The sequence below is a fragment of the Acinonyx jubatus genome, chromosome B4 (genome assembly GCF_027475565.1).
Source record: "Acinonyx jubatus isolate Ajub_Pintada_27869175 chromosome B4, VMU_Ajub_asm_v1.0, whole genome shotgun sequence".
Lineage (NCBI taxonomy): Eukaryota > Metazoa > Chordata > Mammalia > Carnivora > Felidae > Acinonyx > Acinonyx jubatus.
In genome coordinates, this window is record NC_069387.1 from 40,121,843 (window position 1) to 40,136,775 (window position 14,933).

The 14,933-nt window shown below is 45.4% G+C and overlaps 1 protein-coding gene and 1 pseudogene across 1 annotated transcript in view; one reads left to right on the forward strand and one right to left on the reverse strand.

Annotated features, from left to right (window-relative positions):
* ANO2 (anoctamin 2) overlaps window positions 1-14,933 on the reverse strand; it is a 338,133-nt gene that overhangs the window by 280,184 nt on the left and 43,016 nt on the right. The gene's annotated exons all lie outside the window — the stretch shown is intronic.
* LOC106965422 (60S ribosomal protein L34-like) lies at window positions 10,056-10,434 on the forward strand (annotated as a pseudogene).

Below are 14,933 nucleotides of genomic sequence, written 5' to 3' on the forward strand. Positions count from 1 at the left end.
ACAGCACACTCATTTTTGTGAGATTTACAGCTTTAACCAATTCTCCGGATGCAGGACAATGTTACAGAAGTCAAACCTTCTGACTAGGTGAGAGGCCAGGGTCAGGGGAATAATGATATAACAATCAGAGAGGCTCATGGACCCCTAGACCCCCTACTCCCACCAGCTCTAACAAGAGAAATCCAAACTGCTTATGAGGGTTAACCAATCAAACCAGAAAATCCAACAGCCATACAGTTCAGCTGGAAGAATGTTCCTTTATTAAACAAACAATGTGTCTGGAACACTTCTGGTCTCATTGTTCCATTCCAGGCTGGAGACTGAAGCTATAGAAATAAATTAGCAATTTCAATAATGCTCATCCTGGGCTGACTCTGCTGGCAAATTGAGACTCTTCCTGGCAGGGGCCAAGAACTGAGTTAACTCTTGCAGGCTATGGTTTGGGGGTGGGGGGTGGCAGCTGGAGAGGCATAGAAAAGAGATCTCAAATTGTAAACCACTAGTGAAAGAGGAAGGCTGGATAGCACTGAGAAGAAAGGTGCTGCCTCTTCTTCAGGGATCTTTAAGAATGGAAAGGAGCAGGCAAAAACCTCTCTGGATTGAGACTGTATGCCAGCAATACCAGTAGACCCTGACCCATATCCACTCAGTCAGCACAACCCATCACCTCTCCTAGGGTCTGAAAGAAATAATGCCTCTCCCCAACTCAAGCTTCCATCAGTGGGCCAGGTACACCAGGAGGAGGTGGATGTACTCCCGTGAGGCTGTGGTCTGCATTTTACAAACGAGAAAGTCTAGAGTGATTTCTGGGGACCACTTGACTTCAGAACCTTCTGCTGTGCTCCATCTTCTCCACTTCTCAGGGAAGCGAATTTGGAGAGCCATGGCCCTTAAATGACACCTTCGAATAGCAAGGCCAGGATCTGGATGCCTCCCCACAGGCATGGAGTAGGGGCTGTGCCAGCTTCGGGTCGTGGCCCACCGGCTGGACAGAGGACAAGAGGACATTCACAGCTTGGTCAGACATCAGAGGGACTGGTGGCCAGAGGACTAGCCATGTGACACGTCTTCTTTTCCAAGGTTCAGAGGAAACCGACATCAAAGCTAGGAGAGGCATTAGCTGGGTGGTCTGAGAGAGCAATTAGGGAACAGGAAAGGAATGGAGAAAGGAGAGCAGAGCGCCTGGTCGCCCACATCCCCAAACAGCGCTCTCTTTGTCTTCCTGACACAAAGTCCAGCAGCAGACAAAGGCCCCAAGAGAAAAGGCCACGACCTTGCTACAACTAGGCTCAGGTGGCATTGCGACCCACAGAGCCATGCAGTGCCGTCCACTGGAGAGATGATGGACAAAGGGAAAATTCTCAAGAAGAGAATGAGGTTAAGAGCTGGAAAGGGATGCTCCCAGGTGCCTCAGTCAGTTGAATGCCTGACTCTTGATTTCGGCTCAGGTTGTGATACCAGGGTTGGGGGACTGAGCCCCGTGTCAGGCCCCATGCCGAGCATGGAGCTTGCTTAGGTTTCTCTCTCTCTTTTCCCTGCTCATGTTCCCCGCCCCCCCCCCACCTCTCTCTCTGTCTCAATAAAAAAATACAACAAAATACCCATAATTTTAAAAGAGCAAGAAGGGGAGATGAGAGCAAAGAGGGGTGCTTGTGGGCAGAGATGCCTCCCTGTGGTTTTCCTGCTAGGAAAGCATCCTTAAGGTGTGTCAAGCACTCACCACACGCCCTCCTGGAAACCACTAAGGCCACCACCTGTGTGTTGGTCTCAAATCTCAGAGTGGCTCGGTTCCCCTCCTCTGGCTTCCTGTCACCAGCTAGGATGCTGAAAACTAAGATCAGTTAAATACCTGAGGCTCACACATACAGCCCACACTCACTGCAGTGCAATTTAACCTAGAAAGAAGACTCACACACCCCAGGGGTAGGTCCACATACTCTACCTATAAAATAGACCTGGAGAAGCCGGGTGCCCCAGAGCTTACACACAAACTTACAACAGCTCTGTGCAAGCATTCATAGAAATGTCATTTAGTGGTTTGTTTCATATGCATCCTGAGTAATTTCTCTTGCTCAGTCATCAATGCCATCAAATAGCACAAAGACTTGAGTGGATTTGTACCTGCATATGTCTGCTCAGCCGTCTGATCTCTGACTGTTCTGCAGGACTCTTCTCTGAGTTTGGAGAAGAGAGCCCCTCAGGGAAGCAGGGAGAGTGCTGGGCCAGGAGCTCAGGTCTTCACCTCAAGCCCCTGCTTTTCTACTAGCTAGAATTGAGGCCTTCGCAAGACACATCGTCTTGCCAGGCCTTGGTTTTTCCATGGAAGCAGGAGGTTGAATGCAATGACTAATGTCACAGGTCATTTCTAGCTGTAACATTTTCTGGGCTTATTTAATGCACTTGAAACAGTGCCAAGTATTTATAATGAACAACTATAATAGCAAACGTTCCTTGACCTGGTCAAAAGGTTTGAGCTCTGTAACACTGTGCCAATGTCCGGAAAACTGGTTGAAGCTATAAATGCCACAAACGTGAGCATACCATATCGGCCTGGGAGAAATCACAGGATTGCTCTCTCTGCACGTCAACCCCTATGTGGCAGACACCTCTTGAAACCCTTCTGGTGCATTATCTAACTTACTTACACCTCACACCAGCCTTGGCGAGCGTATCTTATAATCAGCATTTGACAGAGAAACAGAGGTACAGAACAGTTTAAAATGTGGCCCAAGGTCACACAACTAGTAAAAACTGGAGATCACAAACCCCAGGCATCTATCTCCAGACCCTGAACACCGAACCCGGACATTCTGTGGCTACACCGGCAGTGAATGAAGGGAAGGGCATTTTGAATCTGGGCCTCTTCCCAGCCAAGGTGCCCAGCAACACTAGACTGTGGCCACGGTGGGCAGTGATTCTAGCTGCTGCCACCAGGGTGCTGTAAAATTCATGAGAGCAGAGGATGCAATTACTGGCATCTGGTCAGAACACAAGGGCAGCTTCAGTTTCGGACATGTCGTCCCACCCCATCTACCTGAGCAGTCTCTTCTGCAGACAGCGTGAATGCCAACCAAGTGAAGACCTGGAAGCCTGCCGTTCTGCCCCCTTGCCCAGCTCTCCTTCCCGCTGCTCTAATTGCAAATATCTCCTGATGAAAAGCAATCAGAGCATGATGGCAAGGTAGCCTGAAGGCAAGGTCAGCTCACTAAGGCCCCGAGGCCATCTCTGTCCTGACCCAGGACATTCCACACTTTCTGCACCATTCCAGAGTGGTGGACAGGCCATGGCAACACAAAAGCCAGGAAACTCTTCCTGGGGGCCAGGTGACAGTGTCCAGCCTACTTCGGGAAGGTGTTTCCACCTTGCCTAATAGTCTCCATTGGAGGAAACAGCAATCGCTTAAGCCCTTCTCTCCAACCTGTGACCTAAGAAAACACACTGGGCCTGCAGATAGCTCTGGATCATCTGGACGGAAAATGGACCAAACAGAAGAGAGAGAAAGCCAGCAGGCAGACCTGAAACCCACTCTCTTCCCCCAGCATGGTGAAGGACATGGTGAAGGACAAATAGCCCCAGGGCAGGGCTACGATGAAGAGCAGAGAGGACCCAGAGCAGGATGCACCAACTTCCCATCCGCCACCATCAGAACCATGTTCAAAAATCTGGTTCCGATTTGCTGCAGCCATCCATTGCCTGATTCTACCAGAAAGCACTACATTCTTGTTCTGCTATTTCATCTCCCTCTGGTCCAGCCTGCTCTGGCCCCGTGTCAGATTAATATTCCTATTCCGTGGAAGCCGGACGAAATTTCCTCTGGTGGGGTTGACCTCTCCAGTTGGCCCCAGCTGCCCGGAAGCTTACAAAGCCAGTGGCAGCCACCACCCCTTCCCCAGTGCTGGGATCCGGAAGCATAAACACTCCGGGCGGCCTCGGACTCACACACAAACTTATTAGGAAAGAGTGAGGCTTTACAAGGTGTCAGACCTTTCACCAAGCCTTCAGGTTGGGAGACCTGAGCTCAGGCTTTTGCAGGGAGAGAATAACTGAAGGGGAAATGCCCTAAAGGCACAGACCAGGCTATGTCTGAAGGTCATGCTCACTGACTAATGACCAAGGCTCGGCAAAGGGAGGTGGCCGTAAGCAAGTACAGTAATACTTAATATTTACAGAGCAACTTACCGCATGTCAGGCACTGTGCTATGTAAGGGTTTTAAATGCATCATCTCATTTAATTCTCTCGACAAACCCAGAAAGGACACACAATTCTTTTTCCCATTTCACAGATGGAAAAAAAGGTGAGCCTAAGAAAGGTCTGGTAATGTGCCCAGGGTGTCAGTAAGTGGCAGAGCCAAGGCCTGAACTCACTCTGTCCAAATCCAGAGTCCCAGTCCTTAATCACTGAGCACACTACCAGCAGGGTCTGAGTTCTTTGGATCATCCCTTAGACCCATTCAATCCTTAATGAGCAACAACAGGGATCATTTTGAGGGCTGTGCAGGGACTAATTAAGACCCTGGGCCACTTGGGGCGCCTGGGTGGCGCAGTCGGTTAAGCGTCCGACTTCAGCCAGGTCACGATCTCGCGGTCCGTGAGTTCGAGCCCCGCGTCAGGCTCTGGGCTGATGGCTCGGAGCCTGGAGCCTGTTTCCGATTCTGTGTCTCCCTCTCTCTCTGCCCCTTCCCCCGTTCATGCTCTGTCTCTCTCTGTCCCAAAAATAAATAAAAAACGTTGAAAAAAAAATTAAAAAAAAAAAAAAAAAAAAAAGACCCTGGGCCAGGACAGTCCTGCCTGCATCTGCCTTACAGACCCTGACTGTGAATCAACACATACACAAGAAATGGGAGTCTGTCAAGGCAGACTCCAGCCAAAGCCAGAGCAAACTTTCCTGTGTCCGTTTTTCTGGAGATGTATACCGTTGCCCCTCTCCATGAGCAGGGATCTCCAGAAGAAAACCACAGATCCTATCACCCAATAGATGCCTGCAGTGGGCCAAGAGGACTCTAAATAGAGTCCTGACCTGGGACTCAGGACCTGCATTTGAGGAGTAGAGGCCCTTCCCAGCCTGCAAACCGAAGCTGCCCTGACCCTCCCAAGCAAGTTTAAAAGCAAACAGGAAAAGCAGGTGTTCAAAGAGCCATCTGTACACTCATGGTCACAGCAGCATTACGCACACTAGCTGAAAGGTGGAAGCCACCCATGTGACCACTGACAGACCATGGATATACATACAGTGGACTATTATTCAGCCTTAAAAAGAAGGGAATTCTGCCACAGCCTACAACAGGGATGACCTTGAAGACATTGTGCCAAGTGAAATAAAAGGACGCAAAAGAACAAATACTGTATGACTCCCCTTAATATAAGGTACCTAGAGTAGTTAAGTCCAAAGAGACAGAAAATAGAACAGTGGTTGCCAGGGATTGGTGATGGAAGGGAGTGGGGAGTTAGTGTTAAATGGGGACAGAGTCTCATCTGGGGAAGATGAACAAGTTCTGGGCGTGAATGTGGAAATGGTTACCCAACAATGCGAATGTACTTTATGCCACCGAACTGTATGCTTAAAAATGGCCAGCATGGCACACTTTATGTTATTTAAAATTGTGTGTATAATCATATGTATGTATAGGTATTTAAACTATGTGTATTTCACCACAATTACAGAAAAAAATTATAATGTGATGTCTCTTGAATCTAATAGCCATTAAAAATTTGGCTTGAGGCATGCCTGGGTGGCTTAGTCGGCTAAGTGTCCAACTCTTGATTTCGGCTCAGGTCATGATCTCATGGTTTGGGGGATCAAGCCCCTCGTCAGGCTCCACGTGGAGCCTGCTTGGGATTCTCTGTCTCCCTCTCTCTCTGCCCCTCCCTGCTCATGCTGTCTGTCTGTCTCTCTCTCTCAAAATAAATAAACTTTAAAAATTTTGGCTTGGGTCTTAAAAAAAAAAAAAAGTCAAAAAGGAGTGAGTAATTCACAAAATCCACAGAGAGCTACGTTCACTAGCCTCAAACCCCAATGAAATGTTAAGGATAGATTCACTGAAATCCAGGAAAGTGAAAGTTAAATCTTCCAACATTGAATTATTTAAGGAGTTAACCCTACCTGACACAGCAGCGTCCTCAGTAAAAATGTATGATTCGAGGCAGATCATTCACAAATGGGCTGGGACCAACCCTGAGAACCTACTGCTTCCCCAGTGAAGACTTTGATCCTGGGGGCCGGCCCCTTCCCCGGCTCTGTGGCGGCCCCTTCCCACCAGTGTCCAGGGAAAAGGGGGCGCCTGTCTCCCGGAGGCCCAACTAGCCATATCGCTGAGTCACAACTGGTTTTCTCTCTTCAGCCATTCTCTTAGTCATTCACTAATGCTTCATGTGCACCTTCTGCATGCCAAGCATGGGGGCCGGGGGGGGGGGGGGGGGTAGGGCGGAGCTCCAGAAGCAGGGAAGCAGGGAGCAGGAAGGGAGCAGGGTAACTAATGTTTTGGAACATTGCAACGTGCCATGCACACCTCTAAGCTCTCCACAGGCATCATCTCCTGCACGCCTCACACAAGCTCTGTGGGGCACATACGGCTGATATGGCTTCTTCTTCTTTTTTTTTTTTTTCTTTGATGTAAATGCCAACTCTTCATGAGAGAGACAAAGCCTCTGGCACTTACACAAGGATTTGAATCTAGACTCGTCTGGCCCCTGAGTCAGGGTGCTTAGCCATGATTCTGCCCTGCTCATACGGAGATACAGACATTAATGTCCCATGACCGCTGCCCTCAAGGAGGGCACACGCTGCCGGGAACAACAGGACAGGAGCAGTTGTAGTCCAAGAAGAAACTTGCTCAAATGTGGGTCAGCATATGAGCACCCGGCAGCCTCAACAAGTCAAGACACCTACACGCGGATGGGACTCGTAGACGCTAAATGTCTTGTGTCTTTATCTCCTTCCCCTGCTGGCGGCTTTCCTGGGAACCAGGACCACGTGTCCTCCTCTCCGTAGCCCCTCCTTCCCGGTGCCACACTGAGAGTGACAGAGTTGGGGTGTGCTGGCCACCAGATGGACAATCAACCCAGGAATGACAAAGTGGGGTTCCCAAGGAGAGGGAAAATGAGGACTTTTTAGGTCAGGGCCTGACGAGAAGTAAAGTCTTCTTACAGGGGGCCGTGCCTGGTTTGTAGGGTTTCACTTGGTGAAGCTGCCCTCCAAGGCTCTTTACTGCCTCCTGGTGGCCTGGAGGACTCTGTGGCAGTTGTGCGAATAATGCCCTGGGGCTAAGAGTTCAGACAGGATAGATAATCATAGGCAGTGTGTCTGTGGACAAGCAAAAGCAGGTACACAGACGGAAAACAGGACTCATCGGGTCTATGCCTTCTCTGGTCTGTGGCCCCTGGGGCTTAAGATTCCACTCTTTTTAATTTTCTGCCCAGACCTGCAACTTGGGGAAAACAGTTCTGCCCAGAGGTGGTAATTCCACCTGTACTGAGTCCTTGGCAGCATGGAAAATCTCCCCCCAGGGGCCTGGGGAAAGTGGCAAGGCCTCTTGTGGCTGCACAGCTCATTCCTCTAGTATGACAGCCGCTCTAGACGCTAGCAGCCTCGATGCTGGCGCACTAGCCAGAGGAGAATGTGCTTCCAGCTGGTCACACTGGAACAGCATTGGGTAACAGAGTAAGACCCTGTCTTAAACCCTGCGGGGCCCCCCAGAGGTGGGCCTTGAACCCAGAGCCCAAGGCAGACGTGTACATGTCAGAACAGATAAACGGACTGCTCTTTTTATGAGGTATTCATATACCTAATCTGGAGTTAATTATTTTTGAGTGGCTCTATCTTTCAGGATTTTCCTAAAAGCACATATTAAAAGTGAGAGAGAATCCAACCCAGAAAGAGTCCAACCCAGCAAGCACTTCTCAAGCCCTGTGTTAAGGACCAGGGAGTGCAAGTGGATTTCTTTTTTCTAAAATTCCCATTCTTGTGATACACATTCAAGCAATATATACCTTTTCTTTGATTTAAAACATACATACACGAAAAGCCTGGTGCCCGTATCTGACCACACCAGGTCAGATTTCATCACTGCCAGGATGGCATGGACAACTGGGGCTCTTCCTTTGCCAACCAGCTTTTCATAAGATGAAAATTTAGTTCCTCTGACCGCCTTTCCTACACTCAAAGATACAGCCCACAAACAAAGAAATTCAAGAGTTACTAGATGTTCCATGACATTCTGCTTGAAAAATTTATACCTAAAGCCGATATCTTAATACTGGAAATTCCCCATGATAACATTTCCACAAGTCTTGAGTTCTACAAACTTGTAAAGCTCTATAAACTTGTAAAGCATCAACCATAGTTCCCATTTGGCCATCTAATAGATAATAAACTCTGTAATGTTTTATTTCTTTTAATCTCCTCTGCTCAACCAAGGGATTTCCACTGTCCTTTCTCTTGCAGCTTATTGAATAATAAACCATTGGGTACTTAATGTTATTAAAATGAAGTAACTTGACGTACAGTCTACTCTGGATAAAAAGTTTTCCCATGATTATTTACGGATAGGCTCAAAATGTGGTTCTGGGACAAGCAGCATCAGCAGCTTCTGGGAGCTTGTTAGGGGTGCAAATTCTCCAGCCCTGAGACTAATGGAATCAGAGAAACTCTCAGCGTGGGGGCCAGAAAGTTGTGCTCTAAACAAGCCTTCCAGGAGTCTCAGTTCCAGGTAAGAGGACGTAAGCATGTTCCCTGCATCTTTTCTTCTGAACACAGCTACGAAACCTGAACAGAAGGTATCGAGCAGCAACTCGAGAATTCTGAAAGATAAACAGTAGTAGGCAGACTGAGGAACTAGGGAGCTCCTCAAACTAACACCAAACTGGTGTTTTTCTCCTTCGGTATCCCCCCGCTTAGAGCCAAGGCAGTCCAAAAGCCAGAGGTGGGCACCACCGGCACAGCAGAGAGCCCCAAGAGAAGCCCTCTAGTGTTGGCTTGAGAAATAAAAAAAAAAAAAAAAAAAAAGGGAACCTCAACACTCAGAGAGAAGGGAAGCAAACCCCCATTTTTTTTCTTTTCTCTATGCTTTTGCACCCTAGCCCACAGGCCTCTAGAAATCTAAGGGAAAGGAACCTTCTCCCCTGAACAGAGGGGCTGTGCCCCCAAGAGGGTGGAGCAAACCCCTGTTGCTGTTTCTCTCTCTCTCTGTTCTCCCACCGCTTGACCCAGATACAGATGCAATTGTGGGAAATATGCGGCAGAAGAGGGTAAGCAAATCCCAAGGTTTCTGGAGAAAAGGTGACAAAGGGGACGTTGGAAAACTGGAAGGTACAAAAAGATCACGGAGAGGGAGGAGCACAGCAAACTGTGCCCATAAAGCTGTTCATGAACTCCTTCGCTCACCCCTGGGCTCTAGGCACATGCATCTGACCCTAAACAGCAGGCTACATAAAGACTGAACTACGTGGTAGACCACTGCCCATGTTCCAAACTAGCCACCTGGGAGCATCTGCGGGACAGATCCAAACAGCACAAGGCTTTGAAAATGAAACTGATATTGAAACCACGGTCCACAGAGGACTGGTCAGAACTTGCAGCCTCCCAGGCAGATCAAGTGCCTCCTAAAACACAAATAGGATTTAAACAGGACCCAACATCTCATAATATTGAAAATGTCCAGGACGCGCTCAGAAATTATTGAGCACACAAAGAAACAGAAAATGATTTTATGGGAAAGGGCAACAGATGCCAACTCCAACACAGCAAAGATACTAAATACCTGGCAAACACCTTTAGGCTACTTTAAGTAGCTATTATAAAAATGCCTCAGAAAGGGACACTCTTGAAATAAATAGAAAATTTCAGCAAAAAAAAAAAAAAAAAAAAAAAAACCCAGAAGACATAAAAATGAACCCAACAGAAGTTCCAGGAAAAAAAATACAATAATCAAAATCAAAAGCTCATTGATGGGCTCAATAGCAGAATGAGGGTGACAGAAGAAAGAGAATCCTTCAAAAAATCAATAGAAATGATCCAGTCTGGCTCTCTTCCAGGGGGACAGCATCCATAAGCATTCAGAATGGTCCAGCATTTGACATGTCATCATAGGCTGTCCTACAAAGCAGCCTCTAACAAAACTAGGCTATCCTGAACCCCTGGTAATAGAATCGTTTACCTTTATACCAAGGAGATTAAGAAAGCCCTAAAATCTGCATGTGACGTGCATCCAGGCCAACTTCAAGGAGTCTGTGCTGGAGACCTAAAGTTCTTATGAGGTTGTCTAAAACAAGAAAACATGTCAGCAGGGTCCTGATGGTTCCATGCGTGCTAAGTGTGTTCATGACAGGATCAAGTGTGCTTTTCTTACTGAGGAGCAGAAAATCATTGTGAAAATGTTGAAGCCACAAGCACAGAGTCAGAAAGCTACATTTTACAATGAATCTCTTTTGAGTAATAAAAAAATTAAATTAAAAAGAAATTATCCAATCTGAACAACAGAGAGAAAAACAGGACCTCAGAGACCTATAGGACATTACCAAAACGATCTAACATTAATGCCACCAAACCTCCCAGAAAGACAAAAGAGTGAGCTCAGTGCAGAAAAGAAATTTTTTTAATAACTGAAAACTTCCTCCCAAATCTGGTGAAAGATAGAAATGTACAGATTCCAGAAGCCCAGAAAATCTCAAACAGAATAAATCCAAAGAAATCCATCCTCACACATATCATAATCAATTGTTGACAAAACTAATGACAAAGATAAAAAAATACTAAAGGTAAACAGAAAACAACTATCTGAATGAGTACAGATTTCTCACCAGGAAATGAGAAGGCCAGAAAACAGCAGAAGAACATTTTGTAAATACAGACCGAAAAGAACAATTAACCCAGAATTCTCTATCCTGTGGAAATGTCATTCGCGAATGAAGGTTAAAATAAAGGGCTCTCAGATGAAAGAAAACAATATAACTTCCTGCCAACAATAAAAGCATTGCTAAAGGCAAGTCCTCAGACATAAGGGAAACTTAGAACATCAGGAATGAAGAAAGACCCACAAAAATGGTAAATATCTAAGTAAATGAAATACACCATTCTATTCTTCTTGATTTTTAAAAATATGTTTAGTAGGTAAAATAAAAACTATAACATTTCTGACACATTTTTCAATAGATGTCACCGTAGTTACATAAGAAAATGATGAGACAAAGCAGGAAGGGACTTATGAGATGGTAAGGTTTGTGCACTCACCTTGAAGTGGTAAAACACTGATTCTGAATAGACTATAAAAACATAAGCATATCTACTGTAATTCCTAGAGCAACTGCTAATCAAAACATACAGAGAAACATAGTCCTAAATAAGCTCTTCAGGTGACTCTGATAATGCTCAAATTTGAGAACAAATGGACCACCTACATATACAAACACACAAAAAAGATCTTTCAATCTAATTGACATCCTGATTAGTAGTCCCCATGACACTGTATCTCCAGCTTCAAGAGATACAGGGGATGATTTCAACCTAAAAAAAAGTTCTAAAGTGATTATCAGGAGAATCATAGGACATAAGCAATGAACAAATAAATAAGCCTGTTTGTCAATTCCCCAGCAGGGTAAAAGGGGCAGCTCTTTCCCACCCCTGGACTAGTAATTAAGGCTGGAGACTGGACATCTGGTTTTTGAGAATCACCAATGGTCCTTGTGAGGGGAGTCTGATGGAAAAAACTGAGGGCCTTGCTGCCTATCAGTTGTGGTGGGAGGAATTCACTTGGCATTTCTGTGCCTTCGTCTTCCCCTCCTTTGAAGCTCTACCATTCTATATGTCAAAATGAAGATGAAAAGAGTAACACCGAAGATGAGGAGTGCTTCACAGAAACCTAGGAGGGTTGACAACCAACACTTCGCAGGGATATTACCTGTTTCTTAAGAGAACAAAGAAATTGACAGAAATAAACTGGGTAATTCTCTCAGCTTCCTAGTGAATTAGAGAAATACCCCCAATTAATTATTTTGGGCAACTGAATTTCAAAGAAATCCCTTGCCTGAAGCCCCAACTGGAGGGGATCTGAGTACATAAGGAAGGTAGGATAATAAAACATTCTGGGTTAAAAAAAATAATTCAGGAAGAGAACGACAAGGGGAAAAACTCTGATTGAGATAATCCAGGATTTCAAGCTCTGAAGAAAATTCTAAGTGGAGATATAAATTCAGGAGTTCTCTTAACATGAAGACGGCAGCAGAAATGTTGGAAATAAATCATCGTGGAAGTAACTGTAAAATGAGAAAAGGGAGCCTATAAATGAGATTCAAAGCAGCCCAACATTTAAACAATAACACTGGGGCAGCCTGGGTGGCTTATTCGGTTGAGTGTTTGACTCTTGATTTCACTAGGTCATGATCCCAGGGTCGTGGGATCAAGCCCTGCATCAGGCTCTACACTTGGGATTCTCTCTCTCTCTCCCTCTGCCCCTCCCCTGCTCATACACATGTGCGCACTCTCTCTCAAATTAAAAACATAAAATCAAAAATCAAAAAGTATTAAAATAATAATCCAGCAGAATAACCCAGCCAAGAAGACTGAGAGGAGGTGGCCAGAGAAGTAGGAGGGAAATCAGGAAAGCATGGCATCGGCTTAGATAGTGTTTCAAACAGGAAGGAAAGGTCAGCTCTTCTGAATGTTGCTATAAGGTTAAGGAAGCTGAGAACTAAAATATCTGTTACGTTTTAGCACCAACCATAGGGGGACAGTCATCTATGGCCCATAGGGGGCCATTTGGGGCACAGTGGCAGGAACAGAAGTCAGACTGAAGGAGCTTGCTTAAGATAAAAAGATTTAAAAAAAAACAAACAAACAGAAAATGTAAAAAAAACAAAAACAAAAAACTCTGAAAGGCTGTGAAATACCTAACATAAAGTGCAATGTTTACAACAAGGAGGTATTAGCACAAATACAGTCGAACAGAACCACAGAATAAAATAGAGAATCCAGAAGCAGCCACACAACTTGTTTGATGACATGGAACACTGCAGAGCCACAGGAAAGGACGGTTCTTTCAACAAACATTGTTGGGTCAATCAGACATCCATGTGGAGAAAAAAACTAATCTTGACTCACAAACATGCCACACACATAAGAAAAAAATCAACTTTATGTGGACTGTAGTCCAAAAGTGAATTGTTAACCAATAAAGTTCTGGAAGATAACATTAAAAAATATATTCACAACTTGTACTTTAAAGGTGATGGTTTCTCAAACAGAACACAAAAAACATTAATCATAAGGAAAAGATCAATAAATTAGACTAGAATAAAATTAAGAAACTCTATCCACCAAAAGGCACAAATGAAGAAGGAAAGGAATACCACAGAGTGGAAAAAAGATATTTGGAAAACAGATACTCAGCACAAGACTCATACCAAGAACATATGAAGAACTCCTTCAAATCAATGAGAAAAAGGCAGACAATTCATCTCTTAAAATGGCTGAAAGACATGAACAAGCACTTCACAAAAGAGAATATCCAATGGCTAGGGGAAAAATACATGTGAAAAGGTTTTCATCTCATTAGCCATCAGAAAATGAAAATAAAACCACACTCAGACACCACTATGTATGTAGCAAGAATGGCTGAAGTTAAAATGACTGACAACGCCAGGAGTTGCCAAGTATGTGGAGAAACTGGAACTCCTGTACACCGCTAATGGAGAGTATAAATTAACACAAAAACTTTGGAAACTGGTCAGTTGTGTCTACTAAAGTTAAACAAACATATATACCATATGACCCAGCACTTCCCCCCACAAAGAATACCCATCAGAAGTACATTCACCAAGGGGCGCCTGAGTGGCTCAGTCGGTTGAGCATCTGACTCTTGATTTTGGCTCAGGTCATGATCCCAGGGTGGTGGGATCAAGTCCCACATTGCGCTACACAAGATTCTCTCTCTCTTTCTCCCTCTGCCCCTCTCCCCTGTGCATTCACCAAAAGATTTGTAAAAGAACAGTCAAAGCAACACTATTCATAGCTTAAAGCAGAAAACAATGTCCACTGACAGGAGACTGAGTAAGTAAATTGTGGTACACTCAAATGAAATAAATGCCCTTATACTAGTGAATAAACCACCACTACACATAATACAGATGAACATCACATACTTAATGTTGAGGGAAAAAAAAATGAGGCACTAAGTATATACCAAATGATTCCATTTACATAAAGTTCAAAAACAGGCAACACTCACGCCTGAACATAGAAGTAGTTATGGTGACCTTTGGACAGGGGCCCGTGACTGGGCAGAGGCCCAAGGGGGGTTCTGGAGAGCTGGAAATGTTATATTTCTTCATCTGGGTGGTGTCACACACATGGATCCACTTGGTGATAATTCATCAAGTTCTACACTTACAATTTGTGCACGTACGCTTTTCTTTTCTATGTTACACTTCAACAGGAAGGTTTCTTTAAGCCTGGCTGTGAAGAAGAGGAGCGAGCAGGTGATAACTGGAGGGGTAACAGGGTTGAAAGAGGGGTTCCCAAGGACAGGGGAAAAAAGGGTGGGCATGTAAAAGCAAGCGGCAGCCAAGAAGCTTGCTGTCTCTTGCTAGGGTGGGAGAGACTCCCCTGCTCTCTGCCTGAGCTGGGACTTCACATTCTGCCCTACTGTGCCTGTGCATGAGAGACACACAGTAGACTACTTAAAACAACCCCTTTGGATGGTGCTTCCAGGTTAGAAGCCAGCAAATCTCTCTTTAACAGTCATTTCTTTTTTTAGAGAGAGAGAGAAAGGGAAGAAGGGAGGGAGTCCAGGCACCAAGCAGAGGAGGGGCAGTGGGGAGGGAGTGAGGGAAGGGGAGAAGGAGAGAGAGAGAGAGAGAGAAAGGGAAAGGGAGAGAAGGAGACAGGGAGACAGGGAGAGAGGGAGACAGGGAGACAGGGAGAGAGAGAGAGAGAGAGGATCTTA